Raw genomic sequence first — 7260 nt, forward strand, 5'->3', positions numbered from 1 at the left:
GACATAGCAAGTGTCAGGAGAGGAGCAGCTGAATCAGACACAGCAATCCAGCACATTGTCTGGCGCACGGTGAGTCTATGGCAAACACCTGATAGGTAAACAGAACAAAATAGCCCTCCATTGACAAAGTGGGAGAGCAGACTTCTCGGTCACCATTAGGATTGGCTCTTCATCCATCTCACGTGTTTCAAGAACAGAGCTACCTACCAGGATTTTCTATACAGATGATGAAGCTTTCTACTGTCTAGCAACTCGGCCACAAGTATCAAGTGAACAGTTGACATATGTGCCTGCTGCGACTGAAGCAAGAAATTTTAATGCTATTTCACTGGTTTGAGTTTCAATGTATATAATCCCAGTGGCTCATGACTGTCATGGAGATGTATGGTTCTAGGAAGAAATCAGCCCCAGCTGCACACTTCAGTCACCCACGGCTTTAGAAACATACCAAGCCAGACCCTACTGTTGATCCCTGAAATCACAATCTCACGAGGATGTGGTACAGATGTGGAGTTAAGAAATTGGTTACCATTTCTTCCTTTAATATGAGCTTTTCTACCCCAGGTGTCTGATATCTTAGTAGCAAATGATTAGTAGCTGGATCAATTCAACATGTTTCCAAGGCGACCTGTGATTTTACTTGCCTCACTTGACCAAATAAAACACTCACACCTCTGTCTCTCCTGCGTTGTTTTCTGAGACAGAGAGGCAGAGCCATTTTTTACATTAAGGGAGAATCGGGGAGATTAAATGATTAATTTAGTGGTCACATGATTGGTGAGGAACAAAATTAAAAGTTAGGCTTTCTTTTACATTAACACTTCTAGTACGGTGTTTACATTTCCCAGTGAGGCAAACAACTATTAAAGTGAAATGAATTAATACAGTGTTAAGGAGAGAAATTCTTTCCCTTACTTCTATTTACATTTACAGTTCTAAATATGGAGAATGGAAAACACATTTTGAAATATATTTAAGAGTCATGTTTATTAAACAACATGAATGTCTGAGGTTGTATGTTCTGTTAAGTTGGTTTTTACTAAGGAAAAAAATAGTACTTAAATTCAACGAAAGTTAGACACAAATTTTTGAGGGACAATATAAAAACTTATCAAAACTGTTGTCTTTGACCCAGTAGCACTAACATTTAGAAGCTCTCCTACAACTCAACTAGAGATTGATTTGTCCAAGAGTCTACTAAATGATTCATTACAAAGTCATCCAAAGTCTTTAAAGCATACTTAGAGTCAACACTGAACTGTCTAATATGTAACATACACTACAATGAAATGTTATATGAAGATTTTAAAATAGGCTGTAGGTCACTAAGGCAGGACTTTGAAGGTCACCTTTACGCTGATTCTGGTCTACACACCGCTTCCTGTCTGTCTCAATGTCATCTGCTTCTGCTGTCATGAAATGAGCTGCCACACCTTCCATGCTATAATTAAAAACAAAAACAAAAACAAACAAACATAAAAAAACCTTCTGAAACCAAGAACCAAAGTAAACCTTTCCTTCCCTGAATTGTCTCTGAATTTCTTTTTTGGTCACACCACCCCACCACCAACAACAACAACCACAACAGCAACAACACAATGTAGCCAATATAGCCAATAAATTCATACCCAAAGACCATGCCTGGAAAATATGCTTCATTTTTAGAGGAGCTGGTACCACTCACATGATCACATATTTTTAAAGACATATATGGCTTAGATTTAGGTATAATCTCTCCTTCTTGCCTAAATATATTTACACATCTTTTAAGAAGATATTAGAAACCAAACTCCTAACATGGAGGAGTGGAATGTTTTTGTATAAGAGATACAGACATAGCTAGAGTACCATCTGCATATGCAAACTGATAATGGCTATTAATGTCATTTTTTCTGTTACCTATTTATACAGGAGAGACAGTATTAAAATATCGAAGAAAGTGAGAGAGACTACGGTTCTGATACAAGCTTAAATGTTTAAATAAAATACCTAAAACATGAATAATTACATTATATTGTATCATGCTTATTGTAAAGAATAAAAACAAACTGCAAACAATGAGAAATACTACATTGTTGTGTAATTTGATGCTCAAGGGACGGATAGGCTGAGGCTTTGCCCTGCATGCTGGTATCCCTGATTATCCCAAGTTCTGATGTTTTCACAAACACATCATCCTGTCATCCTCAGCATCAGTTTCAACCTAATATTGAGCTTTATCATGGCCAGATGAAGGTCACAGCAGTTGTAAACTTATACCTAAATAAGATAACATCACAAAGACAAGAACAAGACCTCTCCCTTATCGTTTTTTCCAATAAAGGAGGACAATTTTTTCACTAACCAATTGAGCCATAGACCTCTCACATCTTCTTGGTCAGATCTAGGTCACATAACTTCCTAATTTTCCTTAGCAAGATGAGTGGAATGACCATGATGGCTAAGAATAATCTAGTGAAGAAGAGTCATCCACAAATTTCTAGTACAATTCCCTACTTATGTGTGCTAATTTAAGAGCTAAGAATTAAGTATATAGTCAATGAATATTTCACCAAGTCACTTTATTTTTTTTCATTAAGCAGGCATTATAGTCACAATGACATGTATTTACGTAAAGAAATGAGTCGATTGTAATTGTCTCAAACAAAAAGAGCAGGCCAGCTGGGTTTAGTGGTAAACTTTAATATTGGTTTAAAAAAATAGCTCACATATATTTCCTACAAATTTTCCAGAAAATAGAAACAAATTAGAAAATTTCTACCCCACTTTACGATGTCAGTATTACCCTAATGCCAAAACCAAACAAAAATATTACAAGGAAAGAATTCTATACAAGAACATTCCTCAAAAACATACATGTAAAAATTTTCAGAAAATTAAAAAATCAAATCCAGAAATATGTAAAAAAAAAAAAAAAAAAGAAGAATATACCACAGACAGCTATGTATGGCTTGGTCTAACATTAAAAAAAAAACATTTAATATAATCTATCACATTACCAAGCTAAGGACAGGAAAGTCACATGAGTATGACAATGGATATAAATAAAGCATTTAACAAGGTCCAATATTGATAGTCTTGTTAAAAAGTATAAGAAAATTCAAACTACAGTACTTCCCCAGCTCAAATGGAAATTACTTGTCAGTTACAATAAGAATGTAGGATACAACCCAGTAAAGAACAGTATGCATTCTCCATTTGATAAAGAACAACTACAAAAATATTTATAACTAACATTCTAACTTTAAGGAAGGTAAATGTACAACTTTCCCATTAACATCAAGAAGGTAAAGAGGCTCCCTCTAGCAAGTCTTCTTAGCACCACACTAGAAGCTCTAGCTTCTGCAATAAAACAAGGAAATTAAAAGCATATAAACTGCCAAAAAAAAAAAAAGAAACAAAGTGCTTGTTCACAAATGACACAGTAATCAGGGCAGAAAATTCAAACTTCCCCAGCTAAAATGGAAGTTACTTTCCAGTTACAATAAGGTTGTAGGATACAAGTTGATTTAAAAAGAAAATCAATCATTCTTTGAAATACAAGCAATGAATAAGTACAATCTGAAAGTAAAGGCCTGTTACCATTTACATTAGCCCCCTCCAAAAGGTAATGATTCCTAATGTTACAAACTATTTAAAAAGTTACATACAGAAAACCACGAAACTCCTATGAAAGCTGTAAAAGAAGAATTATATACCTATAATCCCAGCACTTTGGAGGCCAAGGGCAGGACTAACAGGTTTACATAATGATGTAAAATATAAAGCTACGCAATGCTTAGAATATTAAAATCAAGAAATGACAAGGTTGGTGTGTCATGGCCTTTTGGATACAACATAAAAAGGGAAATAGATGAGACATAATTGATGAGCTAAATTCCATTAACAAAAGCATATGCTCTGGTAAGAGGATAAGCAGGCAGCCACAGAGTAGCAAAAGGATTCAGAACACAGATTTAGCAAATGACTATTACAAATAATGTACAAATACACAAAGTTTCTTTTCTGGAGACTATCTCACTATGTAGTCCTGTCTGGCCTAGAACTGGCTGTATAGTATAGGTTGTCCTTGAACTCACACATCTGTCTGCCCCAGCCTCCCAAGGGCTGGGATTAATGTGTGCCACCACACCTACTCAAAACTTATTCAAACTTCTTAGAATTCAACAATGAAAATGAGCAACTTGACAGATAAATAGACAAAAGTCTGAAAGGATATCTAAGAACAACAACAACAACAACAACAACAACAAAAGACAAAAGGACAGCAAACCCACATGATAAAAGCCTTTCAATATCATAGAACCTTAAGGAATTTCAGAACTAAACAATGAATTCTGGGGTTGTAACTCAGTGATGCAGAGGTTATATCCTGGCTCCTATTCCAACGTCATGATCCCAGAAACAAGACTCAGACTCAAAATATATTTTCAAATACCTTGGCCATATAACTAGGCTATTTTCTGGCTAGATCATAACTTAACCCATTTGTTCTAATCTACATTCTGCCATGTGGCTGGTTACCCGTGCTCGGGTATAATGCATCTGTTTTGCCACATCTTCCCAGATGAATCTCAGTCCTGCTCTACCCCAGAATCCGTTCTGTCTCCAGGATGTCCCACCTTCTATTTTACCCTTTCCTATAAAACATAATTGTTGTTTTTTTAATTGACAAATGGTGCATCCATACAATACACAAGATATTCCCTCTTTGTGGTGGCAAAACGGGTGCCTAGCATACCCAAGGCTTTCAATTCCCAACGCCTCCAAACAACAACAATCACATGATTTACAATTGCATTTACCAAGATGGCCAACGTCCCATTGATGACTTCAAATAGCTTCAGAGCTGCAAAACAAGAGAAACTCTTGTTCATTGTTGATGACAATAAGAAATTATTTAACTATCTCAGAAGAAGCTGAATTCAGAACAGTCATAGAAATCCAAATATACACTTACATATACTTCAGCAACCTCACATCTCCATGGTTACTCAAATGTACTGAACAATAAAACAAATTCAAAGGCATGTATACAGAGCTTATAGATTTTTCAGTTGCCCCAAACTTGCAAGCCACCAATGACTCTTTCAATATAAGTAAGCCATGGTTCAGCCAGACAATAAAATAATATTAAAGACTAAAAGAGATGAGAAACAGAGTCACAGAAACCATGTGGGAGAAGCAGAAACACACCTTATGAAATAAAATTAACATGTTACATACTGTATGGTTCCAACTCCATTACATTCTGAAAATGTTAGATGAGTGATGGCTGGAAGCTAAACTGGAAGAGGGTGAGAGAGATGGTACATAGACGCTCCCATTCTGGGAGCGATGAAAGTCTCCCATATGAGTATAAAAGGGTAGATATATACAACTCACACTTGTCAAAACTAACCGAATGAACACACAGAGATTGAACTTCAGCATCAACTATGAGTTTTCATGATAGACAAAGACATATCAGTATAGGTCCATCAAGTATATCAAATAGCCTGTGAGATGTCTGTAGCAAGTGAGAGTCTACATAGGTGCAAACAAAGATACATGGAAACCCTCAGTGATGTGTATCTCAGCTCCTGCCTAATTTGCTATAAATCCGAAGTTGCTCTAAAACAGTTTCACAATTTAAAAAAAAAATCACATTGATCATGGAGTATACAACATATACAAAGTTTACAAATGAAGTATTTAGCCATCCTCTACTCATTGCTTATACAACTATCTTCCTCAATATTCCACAATGCTCACCTTCCTCCACGAACACCCCCTCCACTCTTCTACTCAAGATCTTCAACAATTCAAGTCTGAAATTTGTAATCCACGGAAAGAGAATGTGTCCTCAAAGGTCTCTCATTATCGGGTTTTCACATGGCATGTTTTAATTTGCCCTTAAAGACTGTAAACTTGGACTAGAAATTCAGCTCAGCCCTTAAGAGTGCTCACTGGTCTAGAAAAGGAGGTTAGTTTGGTTCCTAGCACCCATGTTGGGAAGCTCAGACTACCTGCAATTTCAGTTCTATGGACTATGATGCTTCTATCCTCTGAGTAGTCATGTAAGGAAATTCACACACAGATGTACATGTATAAAGATAATGTATCTCTTTTAAAAACCATAAGTTGGTATATGAGGGAGGAAGCTACATTTTTTTCAGCGTTTACTGTCATTTTTAAGCAGCTTCATGTATACTTGGGAAGTGAAGAATGACCATAAACATCTCTGAAAGTTGGTTTAAAACAACATATCAAAACCCTTCAAACTCATGTGAAAAGATACTTCTTGGGAATAATACTATCAAAAAATTTTTAAAAAGTCATCTTTCACCATACAAAGTGTGAATGATACCACATCACTATACTTGAACACAACATTTTATGTCTATATAAATATTTATGTATGTAATTTAAACCTTGGAGTTCCCACCCACTCATCCACCCACATACACACCTTGTTTTCTATGACAAGTAATCTCAATGGAGGACTAAATTTTCTAGGAGTGGCACACAGCTGTTAGGTGCCACAGATATATTAAGCCACAAATATCTATTTGAAGGCAACGTTTCTGAAAACGGCTCACCACCTCATCTGTGATAAGCCCTGGAGCCTTTCACTCATTATAATTAGGTTCAACAGCCAAATAAAACTATGAGAGTTAAGCCTGACAATTGAAGGTCATGTTCAAAGTGGGAGGAAGGGCAGAGGAAACACGTGAATCTCTATAAAAACCTCCCCTTGCCCTTTAGGGTCTCAGCACACACACTCCATGTCAGCCCATGTCAGTGGCATCTCATTCCTACAGAGGCACAAACATAACCAGCTCCAGGCTGGGACAGTCTCATAGCAGGAAGAAAAATCATAACCACTAGGCTTTTGTAAGTGTCTACGAAGCAGAATCATTTTTAAACACTTGTAAGCAATACATAAGCTTCCTCCCTGGCACCCAGATTTTCAATAAATCAAAGATGTAATGTGCACAGCTCCCAATGAACTCAGATTGTGAATCTTGCAAGGAATTTAAAAAATATACATTTTAATTAATTTTTAACTTGGCATACAAAATAATAGGCTTCATCATACAAGTTTTTTATACATATATGTCATGGTAATTTTTTTATCTGCCCACCCCCATCCCTTGTTTGACCCCTCCTATTGGTCTCCTTCCTCAACATAAATAATCATCCTTCTTTGGAAGAAGGAGGGAGGGAGAGAGGAAGGAGGGAGGTGAAGATCAGAATGCTAAAAAAAAAAAAAAAAAG

The sequence above is a fragment of the Mus pahari genome, chromosome 1 (assembly GCF_900095145.1).
Source record: "Mus pahari chromosome 1, PAHARI_EIJ_v1.1, whole genome shotgun sequence".
Taxonomy (NCBI): Eukaryota; Metazoa; Chordata; class Mammalia; order Rodentia; family Muridae; genus Mus; species Mus pahari.